The sequence below is a fragment of the Lasioglossum baleicum genome, chromosome 1, assembly GCF_051020765.1.
Source record: "Lasioglossum baleicum chromosome 1, iyLasBale1, whole genome shotgun sequence".
NCBI lineage: Eukaryota > Metazoa > Arthropoda > Insecta > Hymenoptera > Halictidae > Lasioglossum > Lasioglossum baleicum.
In genome coordinates this window covers 4304946-4319551 of record NC_134929.1, presented here as the reverse complement: position 1 = coordinate 4319551, position 14606 = coordinate 4304946, and the positions used below count along the sequence as shown (strand labels likewise).

Here is a 14606-nt window from a genome sequence, read left to right as displayed (position 1 = left end):
TGTTTATAAAGTTTCAAGAGACAAATTGCACAAAATGCCTGTGTATACGGGACACCAGAATAATACAGAGATTAAGAGCGGCGAAAAGAGGGAGAAGGGGAACTTGTATAAGGATTGTTACGCTAAGGGAAACTAATAATAAAGTTGTACATAATAGTAATATACATATTAGGTTTGGGAAAAAGAAATCCATCATTTCTCCGCTTGAGATAACGTAAAAATAATGTATTTCTTCTTCCCCAACCTAATATATTCATATATTTATATAAATAAATAAAATATTTTGAGATAAGTATAATATTGAAGTAAAAAAATTAATTCCTAATAATAATTATTATAAATTTTGCTTTTCTTTTGGAATCGCGGTCGTCTCTTTCGGTACTACGGTCGCGGCCGCTTCTTCTGTGATGGTGGTGGTGGTGGTTGTTGTTGTTGTTGTTGTTGTTGTTGTTGTTGCTGTTGATTTGTATGCTACCGCGCTCTCCGTCATAGCGGTATTGCTATTCTTGTAAAAAAATTGTTTCTGAAATTTTATATTGTATAGGTGTTTGTAGATGTTTAAATTTTAAATACTGTTCAACTTTTGTTGGAAAGATTTTATCGTCAGATTATCGGAAACCCTTGGAAAATCGTGACACTGCAGTTCTTTCACCGAAAAGCTGGTGAAAATTATTTTTCCATGTAAATTATGTTGAAATAATGTAATTTGTTAATTTGATATAAATATGTAGATCGCGAAACTTTGTAATAAGTAAATATTAATATAAATATTTATTTTTAGCATTAATATTTATATGTATATTTGAAACAGTATTTATTTCTATGTTGCGTATATTTGTGCATTTAATTAATATTTAAAAGTAATCAATAATTCAGCAATTTTTCTTATGATTTTAGAACTTCATCAAGGATTTTGTTATACTTTCGTGTGAGTCCGCGTGTTCTATTTGATGTCATTTTATTCAGTATATATTGGCGAACAAAGTGCAAAAAGAATTGAATCTAACTTGATCTGACTCGAAGTTTTATAGCTAATTTAGTTAGAAGGTGATTGAGAATTGTAGCGCTCCATGCACGCCTGTACGTTCGCGTTCGACGGGCCTCTTCTTGAATTCTCGGAACCTCGTCGAAAGAACTGTTTAGATTATAGCCATTTGAAATGTTATTGCTATGCTGCAGATAAGCCTTCGACTAATTGTAAGTCCTCTGGTCCTCGTCCGCTGGCTTTTGACCAGGGATCCTAACCGTAACCGTAACCGGGTTCGGTTCTTGTAACCCGGGAGTAACCCGCATAACCGGGTTACTGAAGACATCGTTGTTTGGTTAACCTGGTTAACCCGCTCTTACGAAGCGGGTTACTGATACTGATTCTTAGATGTAACATGTAGCGGATATTTACCATAAATTTACTGTCTACTATTATGATAATATTAATATGGAATAATGTGCAATAATAATATTATATAATTCTTTAACTATATATTGTATATATTGCGTTGTAAAGTACGATCAATATATTACCGTGATACATCACTTAAATATATCATTGTAAATATAGAGACGCCACTTCAGGACCTCCGCGAGCGTGACAAATGACATTGTTGCACCTGAGAGCTGTGTCTCTCTCGCATTGGCACCTCCCACTTCAGCGTCCGGATTGTTTCCCGATCGTATTTTGTTTTTGGTATATGTATATATAAGGCGTTGACAATCCCGTGAAATTCAGTATGTGAACTAACGGGATCAAAGTCGCGACGTACATAACAGATTGACTATTATATATATATATATTGAAAATTACATTTTATATTTAATTTTAATAATGCAACATCCTGTGCGTGAGTACTTCTCATTTAACGTAGACGACAACAAGTCCGCGTGCCTTATTAACGGATGCAATATAAAATTGACAGTAAGTTTCCTATTTTTTTTTATAGTTTTTTATTTAATTTGGTCAGATATGCACATATGTACTTACAATGAGAGCTAACAGTGAATATAGTGTATACATTCTGAAATCATAGAATTTATTCAATATATCTTACACATATTGCTTCAAATTATTTTTCCAAAAAATTTCGAACTTACTCTTATGAATAAATAATGCCTAATTCCAATATTGCACTGGTTCAGATTGGTATTGCTTTGCAAATTTTAATCGCAAAACTTAATGCTTAGCGACTTCTTTTAAAGTGTATACTCACTTTTGACTCTCACGAGTATTTACATATTTTTGTTTGCTTTAATATTCTACTATATTATTTTCTTGTATCTGTTTGTATATATTTTTTGTGAAGTATGTACATATTTTTGTTTGCATTAATGTAGTATTATATTATTTTTTTTGGTGTATGTTTCGTAAACTATTTATGTATTTTTGTGTGCTTCAATATTATGTTCAGTTCATACACGCTAAATATTATGTTTTCATTTTTACAATTACATACTATTTCCCTGCATTTCAAGCTCTAGATACGTAGTAACCCACGTCTTGTAACCGGGTACAGTTTAAAATGTGTAACCCGCTCTGAGCGGGTTAACCCGCTCTGGTTGCTACTTGGGAACCGTTCCTGTAGGGTTACTGCGGGTTACAGTAACCGAGCTTGGTAACCCGGGTTACGGTTCGGGTTAGGCGTTGGTTAGGATCCCTGCTTTTGACTGCATTCAGTTGTAACAGTGCGATCGAAGACTACAGAGCGAAATATTCAAACTTTCAAAGGCGATTTTATATGCGTATAACGTTTAGTTAAATTTTTTAGTGTAAATTATATTGTGTGTAGTGTATTTTTTTTTAGTTTAAGTATTGTTTTGTGTAGTTTATGTTTAGTGCGTGTTAATTATGCTGTGTTAAGTTTATTATTCGTAAGACTAATTAAATTGGTTGGACTCATCTGGAATCAAACTAATCACCCGACAAAGATTATTCGACATAATGCAGGAGCACAAAGAGAAAAATATTAGTCAGAAATGGAAATGTCTGGAACAATTTTTCAATCAACAAAATTACACAGAAGAAGAGCGTCAAGCATTCAAGCATATTCGATCATCGTGATAGGGAAATATTACTTGAAGAACATTTTTGCAAAACGTTTTTAACGAAAATTAATTGTGAGTATCGTAATTGTATATACATACAAAATATTGTTAACCTGTCATATCAACATATTTCATAAATCAGATTTTATATGTGTATTGCCGCTTTAGCAGTGATTTTTATAAAAATTACCTACAGCATCAAAAAGTAGAGAAGATTTACGCTTTATAATCGTGGATGTTTCATCACTTTTGGATTATTCTCGGCAAAGTTATGCGAATTTGAAGATTGAGCCAATTTTAAATTAGCTCTGTCCGGCTTTTCCGGCTGTGCGACGCACAGTGGGGTATTTGGCCCGAAAAAGTGGAAAAAATTCTATTTCTAAATTTTTGCGTATGGCATAAAATTTTTGTTGTTTGTTGTAGTTAAACGTCTGATGAATAAGGCTGCAATATTATTTTTTCTATTTACTGATGAAACTACATCAGCAGATTCAACCGAAGAAAAAACATTATCTGAGGAATGGTAATAATTTAAAATTTTCTTATAATGTATATTTATTTACTAAAAAGTTTCGAGATTCACATATTTTGCATAAAATAATAATTTACATCATTTCAATATAATTTATGTGCAAAAATAATTCTTTTCAGTTTTTCGGTGCAAATATTCTACTATCGCCACGGTTTTTCATGGGTTCTCGATAATCTGAGGAAAAAATGTTTCGAACAAAAGAGGAACATTATTCAGTCGTCTAGAAATTTCAATATGTAAAAGTTAAAAAAAAATTTTTTTTTCAAAAAATTGAGGTTTTGATTTTTTAAATACTAAAATGTATTTTGGATTTCATAATGTTGTAGCTTATATAATATTATAACCTTGAGCCTATAAATAACGCTACAATAGTTTTTTAAATATTTAAATATTCTCTATCTTTCTGCAGGGTAACGTACAGAGCCCTTTTTTGTAATTTGTCTATTGAAACTTTATAAACAATAATAGCATACGTTTTTATGGAAGAAATTTTTTCAATATTTTATGAAATTGTATTATAATTATAATTCTGAATGTATTTTTTATTATAGGAAGACAGAAGATCAAATAAACTTGTGTAATGAAAAAAAAAAATAAAAATCGCTGCACGGGGACTCGAAGGCCAGCTCCAGATTGCGATTCATACGCTCGACGGCTCGACAGCCGAATTTCAGTCTCGTTGCCGTAAAGTAAAGCAACGCAACATGGCAACATGGCAAGTGCTAAAAATAGATTGTGGCTGGCACAAGCTGGCACAAGCGCACAAGCAGCGCACACTCTCGAGAGATCCCCCACATGCCCGCCCGCGCGTCTCGCTCCCCGTGGCTGCCGTACCAGTGCTCGCAGCACTATGGCCGCTACGGGGAGCGAGACGCGCGGACGGGACGTCGGAAAGCGCGTAACGAACCAGCCATCTTGGAATACAAATTGTTCAGTATTATAACGATGAACTCTTTCCCATTTTCTGAAGCGAAGAAGCAATATTTTTGCATGCTCTTTGCGTTGAAATGTTCTCCGCGTTATTCCGGAACGCCGTAAAGAGCCCTTTTTTGCAATTTGTTTCTTGAAATTTTTTAAACAATAATAGCGTACGTTTTGATGGAAGAACATTTTTTCAGAACATTTTTTCCAAAAAAGGGCTTTTTACAGCGATGCGGAATAACACGGAGAACATGTCAACGCAAAGAGCATCCAAAGATATTGCTTTTTCGCTTCAGGAAATGGGAAAGAGTTCATCGAAAAATCAAGCTGCTTGGTTATACCTCTGTCTTTGTCTCTCCTCCGAGCGACGTGTCTCCTATCCTTGTCCTATTTCATCCGTAGTTCACCTCTACGCCGATAGACTGATAGAGGCGCCACTTTCCAGCACGTGTAGTTACAGCCTCTATACACGTAGTAAATGGTGGCGCTAGGTTGGGTCTCGCGCACCCTTAAAGACTGCCAGCCTTATGGGAGTTGGCGAGCCTAGAATTTTTCGGTGTACTCTTACGCCCTCTAGGATATATTCTGACTGGAGTGAGAAACAGGAGGCCACCGACGGCATTTCGTCGGTGCAGAAGACACTGTATGTATCGTGTTAGCAACGCGCCCGCGCGCTACACTCACCAGCGTATCTTTACTATATCCGTGTGCGCTGCTTGTGCGCTTGTGCCAGCCGCAATCTATTTTTAGCACTTGCCATGTTGCCATGCTTTACGGCTTACGGAAACGAAACTGAAATTCGACTGTCGAGCACTGTCGAGCCGTCGAGCGTATGAATCGCAATCTGGAGCTAGCCTTCGAGTCCCCGTGCAGCGAGGATTTTTTTTAATTTTTATTTTTCATTACTTTTTTAATTACATTTTTTAACCTTCCAAAAAATTAAAAATGTTAAAACTATGTTCAAAATATGTATTCATTTTAAATAGAAACGTTTTGTTACTGTCATAATTGCAAAAAAATACAGTCATAACTATAATTATAATAGAATTTCATAAAATATTGAGGTTATTGCAAACTCATCTTCTTTCGCGATGATGCTCTAATTTTATTGTTTCTCTCGAATGTCCATTTCTCTCGAATGTCCATGACAGTGGCGTTTCTAGGTGTAAATAAAAAATGTTGATATAAAAAATGTATCATAATTAAACTACAATTATTCTAATAACGTAGAATGTAGTACATATTAAGTTTTAATTACCAGGATTTTCTTCTTCGACGTCAAGCACCCTTTACTGCTTCTCGTAATTTACGTATACGCACAGGGTGTCATAAAATTATATGTCGTGGACACCATAGCGCGATTCTACACCCCCGATTTAGTAGAAAATGACGTAAGAAATCCCCTGTAAAATTGACCTTAAACGTGAAAAACAAGGTAAAAAGCCAACATTTTTTTAAAGGATTAAGAATTTTTAAATCTTTATACCAAAATTTTCTTTTAAGATTTAACATTTTAGATTTTAAAAGAAAATTTTTGTATAAAAATTTTAAAAATCTTAATCCTTTAAAAAAATGTTGGCTTTTTTAGCTTGTTTTTCACGTTTAAGGTCAATTTTGCGGGGGGTTTCTTACGTCATTTTCTACTAAATCGGGGGTGTAGAATCGCGCTATGGTGTCCACGACATATAATTTTGTGACACCCTGTACATTAGGGTGGACCTTATTTTTCGACCATGAAATTTTTTTGGTCCCGTAAACCAGAATTGTAACAAATGTTGAGAAAATTATCTGGAAAAATTTTGGGGCCGATTGGATCATGGGAAAATGAGGCGCAGCAAATTTGAAAATTTTGAATTTTTTAAATCTTGACATAAATAGACGTTATGATATATCGTTGAATTTGTCTTTTTTCTCTTTAAGAGTCCATATATGGCATAAACAGTTGTTGATAGAAAAAACATCCGTGACCTTGAAAACTTGAAATAATGACTTTGAAAAAATTTTTTTTTCTCTGATACCATATCCACCTCCTTATATATTACAACTTTTGTTTGAAGAGATTTTTCATATATACATAACTGACGGAGATATTAAGGGGCGTAATTTGCATTATTCGGAAGCATACAACTGCGCATATGTATAGCTATTTTCATAGCTACATGCTGCCGAATAATGCAAATTACGCCTCGCAAACGAAAAAATAGGACTTTTGAGGCAGATAACGCCCTAGATCGATGTTTATCTAGCGTTTTTGACTAATGAAAAACCCCGTGTTTGTATTATCGGGAAATGAGTAAATGAATATCTTGCAATCCTGGAAGTCTCTCTATACTCCCTTATATAAATAAATTCATTAATACGCTCCAATCTACAAAAGAAAAAAAGTTATAATATCGGAAAAAGAAGTTATTATGAATAATAAGTAGTCTGACTGAAACATAGACTGAAGGTGGTCAATGATACCGCTGAACGGGGCGTTAAACTAATGGAGGATCATAATAAAATTTTATATAGAAACAAAGAGAAGAAATAATATATACTATACAAACTGTGATGGAATATCGACAGCAGTATCCTGACGCCACAAAACAGATTTGTCAAAGGATTTTTAAATATTTTTTAATATAGAGAGAAACACCTGATCAATCCCTACATGCGATTAATTACATTTTTAAGAGGCATTGAAGACAGCTTATTAACTGAGAGTTATTCACTTTTTCATTTTCCTCAGAGTCAGTAAGTTCTTTATTTTTCTCGGAGTCATTAAGTTTTCCATTTTTCTTGCAGTTATTCACTTTTTCATTTTCCTTAGTGTCATTAAGTTCTTTATTTTTCTCGGAGTCATTAATTTTTTCATTTTTCTTGGAGTCATTGAATTATTGCCATACTTTACCATATTGTAACCTTCTAGGTGTATATAACTTCCGTAAGGATATTTTAATGATATTATCGATACATATCTAAGTTCATTCGGAGAAAATTCGTTAAAAAGCTATAAATATTGTCTATTAAGTTTTTCACATGAAACGTGCATTATTCAAGCTTTAATTCAAATAAAGAGCAGGCACGTGTTTGGCGAATATACCTAATGTAGTTATAAAAAAACCAAGTATATTAAAAATCACGTTATAAGTTAAGAAAGAAAACCATGATTACCATTATCTATGTCATAAGAACGCAGAGTATTTGAATCTCGGATAACGCAATAACTCGTCCGCCCGAACTTGTTCGATTCTTTTCGTACCCACCCGACGAATTCGAAGTCGAATCGACGGACCGCCGGACTTTCTGCAACCCGACCCGACCTGAACCCGAACATCGAGCGGCCCGCACATCCCTAAATTATTTATAATTATAAATATATTATATTAAATGACCTATTATAATAACCTATATTAGGTAATTATGATCACACATTAAATAAGTAAATATGGCTCAAATTGTGCCGTATTTAGGCTCATTTTAATTAGAAGAATCTCACAAATACGTTGGTAATTCCGTAAAAAAAGATTGAAAAATAAAAAACTTTCCTATGTGCATTGATGTAATCGGTACGCAGCCTTTTGAACTGTGTCGGCTGCCTCGTACCTCAGTCCCTCTTTGTCGTTTACGCGCTGTCGTAAAAAAAGTTCTGGTACATATGTTGATAGTCTAAAAATATTATCAATGCTATTTTTCAATTTCTCTAAAAAACCTGCATTTGTCGAATTTTTGCGTATTTTTCACTTTGTGTAATTAACATTTTGAACCAAAAAATCGGGAAAAAATCTCAAATATCAATTTCAATTACATGCAATTATATGATTAAATTAATGCAAGTAAATGGGGAAAATTGACCGAAAATTGAATGACACAACGGCTGTTTAAATAATTCGAAGGACTACCTCGTCCGACTAGGCCCTTCATTCTAAATTGTAATATTCCAATATTCCAATATCATTTTCAATATTTCAAGTACTATTTAAAACTATTAATGAGTTTTAACAACAAAATATTTTAAATAGAAAACTAAATTTTGACAAATAAGATAAGATTATAGCAAGCTTGCTATAAATGTCGAAAACTCGAGTCTGGCCAGATATGAGACATTCAATTTTCAGGAAACACTATTCTATGATGACGAACGGAGAAAAGGGAAGTGAAGCTCGAGGGCTTCGGTCGCCGTGGAATGGAGTGAAACATTGTAACATGATACGGGTCGGGTCGGGTATATCGGTGTGAGACAACTAAATCAAACAACAAAGCTTAATTATTTATCATTACTTTTTTATAGGATTTTCCTTAACATATTTGGTGAATTTTGTTTCTTTTTATGAAAATGATACCAAAATTATATAATTCCGATGATATTTGCTTATGCAATGAGCGACGCAAGTTTCGGACACAATGAAGGACAGCGTGGGGAAAAAAAGAGACGCGGAAAGTCCTTATTCTTTTAAGATTTCGACTTCGACTTCGTCTGCTAGCTCTTCGCCTCGTCGCACAATGTACTCATAAATGAATCATGTTTCAGGAAGCGGTTCAGTTCAGAATGAAATAAAATAATGTTACACGCACTTTTTAAATAGCGTCATGGTGCAAGAAATATTCGTATAGAGTCAAATAGAATTATTTTTTTAGATATCTTCGTACGAAATACTGACTCTAAATAACATTGTATGGATAGGAGCCGTCGAAAATTAGTTTAATTAGTTAATACTTTTATCTTGTTACTAACTCTACTTTAACAATTGCAGTCAATAATGCTGTCGAGCATTACAAGTATGGGATAAATAAGTAAAAAAATTAATTTTCTGCTTCCTACTAAGGATCTTAATAAGAACGATTGAATTTTGTCATTACACAACATAACAGAATATTTTTTAAGAATCATTATTTTATTCCAATACATTTGTAGAATATTACGTATAGTAATTACTTTCATTTTTCCTTCATCTATAAACTATCGATTATATTGTAAACAATTATTACAATGGTGATAATAACGGAAATAAGAATACAATAAGAGAATTATACATATACATATAGTATACATATAATTGTTTACAATATAATCGATAGTTTATAGATGAAGGAAAAATGACAGTAATTACTACGTAATATTCTACAAATGTATATTGGAATTTAAATAGTAATTTTAACATTATTGCGTTATATATAAAATAATGATTCTTAAAAAATATTCTGTTATGTTATGTAATGACAGAATTCAATCGTTCTTATTAAGATCCTTAGTAGGAAACAGAAAATTAATTTTTTTACTTATTTATCCCATACTTGTAATGCTCGATAGCATTATTGACTGCAATTATTAAAGCAGAGGTAGTAACAAGATAAAAGTATTAACTAATTTTCGACGGCTCCTATCCATACAATGTTATTTAGAGTCAGTATTTCGTACGAAGATATCTAAAAAAATAATTCTATTTGACTCTATACGAATATTTCTTGCACCATGACGCTATTTAAAAAGTGCGTGTAACATTATTTTATTTCATTCTGAACTGAACCGCTTCCTGAAACATGATTCATTTATGAGTACATCGTGCGACGAGGCGAAGAGCTAGCAGACGTAGTCGAAGTCGAAATCTTAAAAGAATAAGGACTCTCCACGTCTCTTTTTTCCCGACGCTGTCCTTCTTTGTGTCCGAAACTTGCGTCGCTCATTGCATAAGCAAATATCATCGGAATTATATAATTTTGGTATCATTTTCATAAAAAGAAACAAAATTCACCAAATATGTTAAGGAAAATCCTATAAAAAAGTAATGATAAATAATTAAGCTTTGTTGTTTGATTAGTAGTCTCACACCGATATACCCGACCCGACCCGTATCGTTACAATGTTTCACTCCACTCCACGGCGACCGAAGCCCCCGAGCTTCACTTCCCTTTTCTCCGTTCGTCATCATAGAATAGTGTTTCCTGAAAATTGAATGTCTCATATCTGGCCAGACTCGAGTTTTCGACATTTATAGCAAGCTTGCTATAATCTTATCTTATATGTCAAAATTTAGTTTTCTATTTAAAATATTTTGTTGTTAAAACTCATTAATAGTTTTAAATAGTACTTGAATATATTTAAAATGATATTGGAATATTGGAATATTACAATTTGGAATGAAGGGCCCAGCCGGACGAGGTAGTCCTTCGAATTATTTAAACAGCCGTTGTGCCATTCAATTTTCGGTCAATTTTCCCCATTTACTTGCATTAATTTAATCATATAATTGCATTTAATTGAAATTGATATTTGAGATTTTTTCCCGATTTTTTGGTTCAAAATGTTAATTACACAAAGTGAAAAATACGCAAAAATTCGACAAATGCAGAAGTAAATAAATTGTGCTATCCTCCCCAGTTAATAGTGAAAATGTAAGGGGTATCCGTAGTATGAAGATTATATATAGATATGTTGAAAAACTAAAGTTATGAGCCAAAAACTTGCAATTGCCTGCTAAATGTCACAATGCGTGGCTCAAAATGTCATTTTGAGAAACATTTCCTAATTTTGAACCCCTGTCTATCGGTGCCTGTTGGGTCAAAAAAAAAGATTGACCAGTGAAATTTAAAGGAAATTTAATGCTCTTTCCAAAAATGAAAAACAAAAGTTCTGAGGACCCACAGTTTTTGAGTAATAGGCGACAAACCAAAACAAGGTAATAAAAATCGTGGTTTTTCACCCTCCCCAAGATAGCACAGGATCCTCGAGGTCGAAAACTGAGATTCGACACCCCAGAGTACCCCTAAATGACGTGTCAAAATTTCATTAAGTTCGGAATACTTTCCAGGTAGACGCCTTTTTTCGACCTGCCGACTGGACTATATGAAAAAACTTGACGACACTGAGGAAAATGAAAAATTGAATAACTCCGAGAAAAATGGAAAACTTAATGACTCCGAGAAAAATAAAGAACTTACTGACTCTGAGGAAAATGAAAAATGTAATAACTCTCAGTTAATAAGCAGTCTTCAATGCCTTTTAAAAAAGCAATTAATCATGCAGGGATTGATCAGGTGTTTCTCTCTATATTAAAAAATATTTAAAAATCCTTCGACAGGCGTCAGGATACTGCTGTCGATATTCCATCACAGTTTGTATAGTATATATTATTTCTTCTCTTTGTTTCTATATAAAATTTTATTATGATCCTCCATTAGTTTAACGCCCCGTTCAGCGGTATCATTGACCACCTTCAGTCTATGTTTCAGTCAGACTACTTATTATTCATAATAACTTCTTTTTCCGATATTATAACTGTTTTTCTTTTGTAGATTGGAGCGTATTAATGAATTTATTTATATAAGGGAGTATAGAGAGACTTCCAGGATTGCAAGATATTCATTTACTCATTTCTCGATAATACAAACACGGGGTTTTTCACTAGTCAAAAACGCTAGATAAAACATCGATCTAGGGCTCTATCTGCCTCAAAAGTCCTATTTTTTCGTTTACGAAGCGTAATTTGCATTATTCGGCAGCATGTAGCTATGAAAATAGCTATATGCGCAGTTGTATGCTTCCGTATCTCTGTCAGTCATGTATATATGAAAAAACTCTTCAAACAAAAGTTGTAATATATAAGGAGGTGGATATAGTATCAGAGAAAAAAATTTTTCCAAAGTCATTATTTCAAGTTTTCAAGGTCACGGATGTTTTTTCTATCAACAACTGTTTATGCCATATATGGACTCTTAAAGAGAAAAAAGACAAATTCAACGATATATCATAACGTCTATTTATGTCAAGATTTAAAAAATTCAAAATTTTCAAATTTGCTGCGCCTCATTTTCCCATGATCCAATCGGCCCCAAAATTTTTCCAGATAATTTTCTCAACATTTGTTACAATTCTGGTTTACGGGACCAAAAAATTTCATGGTCGAAAAATAAGGTCCACCCTAATGTACAGGGTGTCACAAAATTATATGTCGTGGACACCATAGCGCGATTCTACACCCCCGATTTAGTAGAAAATGACGTAAGAAACCCCCCGCAAAATTGACCTTAAACGTGAAAAACAAGCTAAAAAAGCCAACATTTTTTTAAAGGATTAAGATTTTTAAAATTTTTATACAAAAATTTTCTTTTAAAATCTAAAATCTTAAATCTTAAAAGAAAATTTTGGTATAAAGATTTAAAAATTCTTAATCCTTTAAAAAAATGTTGGCTTTTTACCTTGTTTTTCACGTTTAAGGTCAATTTTGCAGGGGATTTCTTACGTCATTTTCTACTAAATAGGGGGTGTAGAATCGCGCTATGGTGTCCATGACATATAATTTTATGACACCCTGTACATATACGTAAATTACGAGAAGCAGTAAAGGGTGCTTGACGTCGAAGAAGAAAATCCTGGTAATTAAAACTTAATATGTACTACATTCTACGTTATTAGAATAATTGTAGTTTAATTATGATACATTTTATATCAACATTTTTTATTTACACCTAGAAACGCCACTGTCTCGGAAGGAAATGGACATTCGAGAGAAGCAATAAAATTAGAGCATCATCGCGAAAAAAGATGAGTTTGCAATAACCTCAATATTTTATGAAATTCTATTATAATTATAGTTATGACTGTATTTTTTTATTATAGGAAGACAGAAGATCATATTGTGTGTATGCTAGTATAAAATCAATTTATATATATTATACAATTTATTTTATTATTTGTTTGACAACTAATAAATCTACAAATTATTTCATAAACTAAAAAATACTTCCTGCATTTTCGTATTCTCCAATCAGTCCAAATAAATACCATCAACGTGTTCTCATATACCAATTTTTATTAATGCAATTATGACAGTAACAAAACGTTTCTATTTAAAATGAATACATATTTTGAACATAGTTTTAACATTTTTAAATTTTTGGAAGGTTAAAAAACGTAATTAAAAAAGTAATGAAAAATAAGAATAAAAAAAAAATACTCGCTGTACGGGGACTCGAAGGCTAGCTCCAGATTGCGATTCATACGCTCGACGGCTCGACAGTCGAATTTCAGTTTCGTTTCCGTAAGCCGTAAAGCATGGCAACATGGCAAGTTCTAAAAATAGATTGTGGCTGGCACAAGCGCACAAGCAGCGCACACGGATGTAGTAAAGGTACGCTGGTGAGTGTAGCGCGCGGGCGCGTTGCTAACACGATACATACAGTGTCTTCTGCACCGACGAAATGCCGTCGGTGGCCTCATGTTTCTCACTCCAGTCAGAATATATCCTAGAGGGCGTAAGAGAACACCGAAAAATTCTAGGCTCGCCAACTCCCATAAGGCTGGCAGTCTTTAATAGTATTTATCTCGTCGGTGACCGGGGCGAGAGACCCCCTGCCCCCTAGTACAAGGCCTGTACGTGCCTGTACGACGCTGCGTACGGCATTCGAAACAATGGCGCGACTGTGTTGCCCTCTTACGGTCAGTGATGCCAGAATCGGGGACGCGAGGACGCTTCCCCTCCAGCACAGGTTCCCCCTCTCTGACGGACCGTCCTCGCCGTAGCTTCTGCTGCGCACGCGCTACACACGAACGTACTTCTACTCTGCCCATGTGAGTGCATGCTCGATTGCACGCGCGCTACACAAACAAGCGTACCTCTACCATGTCGGCGACGCGTTCCTTCGATTTTCACCAATTTTGAAGTTGCCGAAGTTTCGGAAGCACGAGTCGGAAAGTCGGGATCTGGAGACAGCGCGCATTTGAATCCCGGGACGGCGCGGCGCGGCGCGGTGCACATTTTGCTATAACTTTTGATCTAAAAAAGATATCGAAGCGAAATTTGGACTAAATTTTTTTTAAAAAAACCGGGTTTAATGGTTCATCCTAAAATATGTTTTGTATTTCTTAAAAAAATTTTCTCGTTGATTTTTAAAGTTAAGGTAGTCCAGAAGGCCCCCAACACAAATTGATTTTTAGTCGAACCATGCTCAATAAACAATTACGAAAAAATTTATAAATATTCCACTTAATAGCACACATGATTGAGATTTTTTTCAGATTTTTCAGATTATGCAGACATGTTTAAAAAAATTGAAAATCTCGAAACATTCGAAGAAAATGCATATTTCGTATTGAACTTTTCGAGATACCAGTTTTATAAAAATTCATTAGTCCGAT

The 14606-nt window shown here is 34.0% G+C and overlaps 1 long non-coding RNA gene and 1 pseudogene across 2 annotated transcripts in view; both read left to right on the top strand.

Moving 5' to 3' along the window:
* The window catches only part of LOC143210934 (protein lin-54 homolog), a 110210-nt pseudogene that overhangs the window by 81727 nt on the left and 13877 nt on the right, over positions 1-14606 (top strand). The window lies entirely within an intron of this gene.
* LOC143210586 (uncharacterized) lies at positions 2672-4355 on the top strand. The gene is made up of 3 exons (XR_013009297.1): positions 2672-3108; positions 3460-3559; positions 3688-4355. It is a non-coding gene; the product is annotated as an uncharacterized LOC143210586 (long non-coding RNA).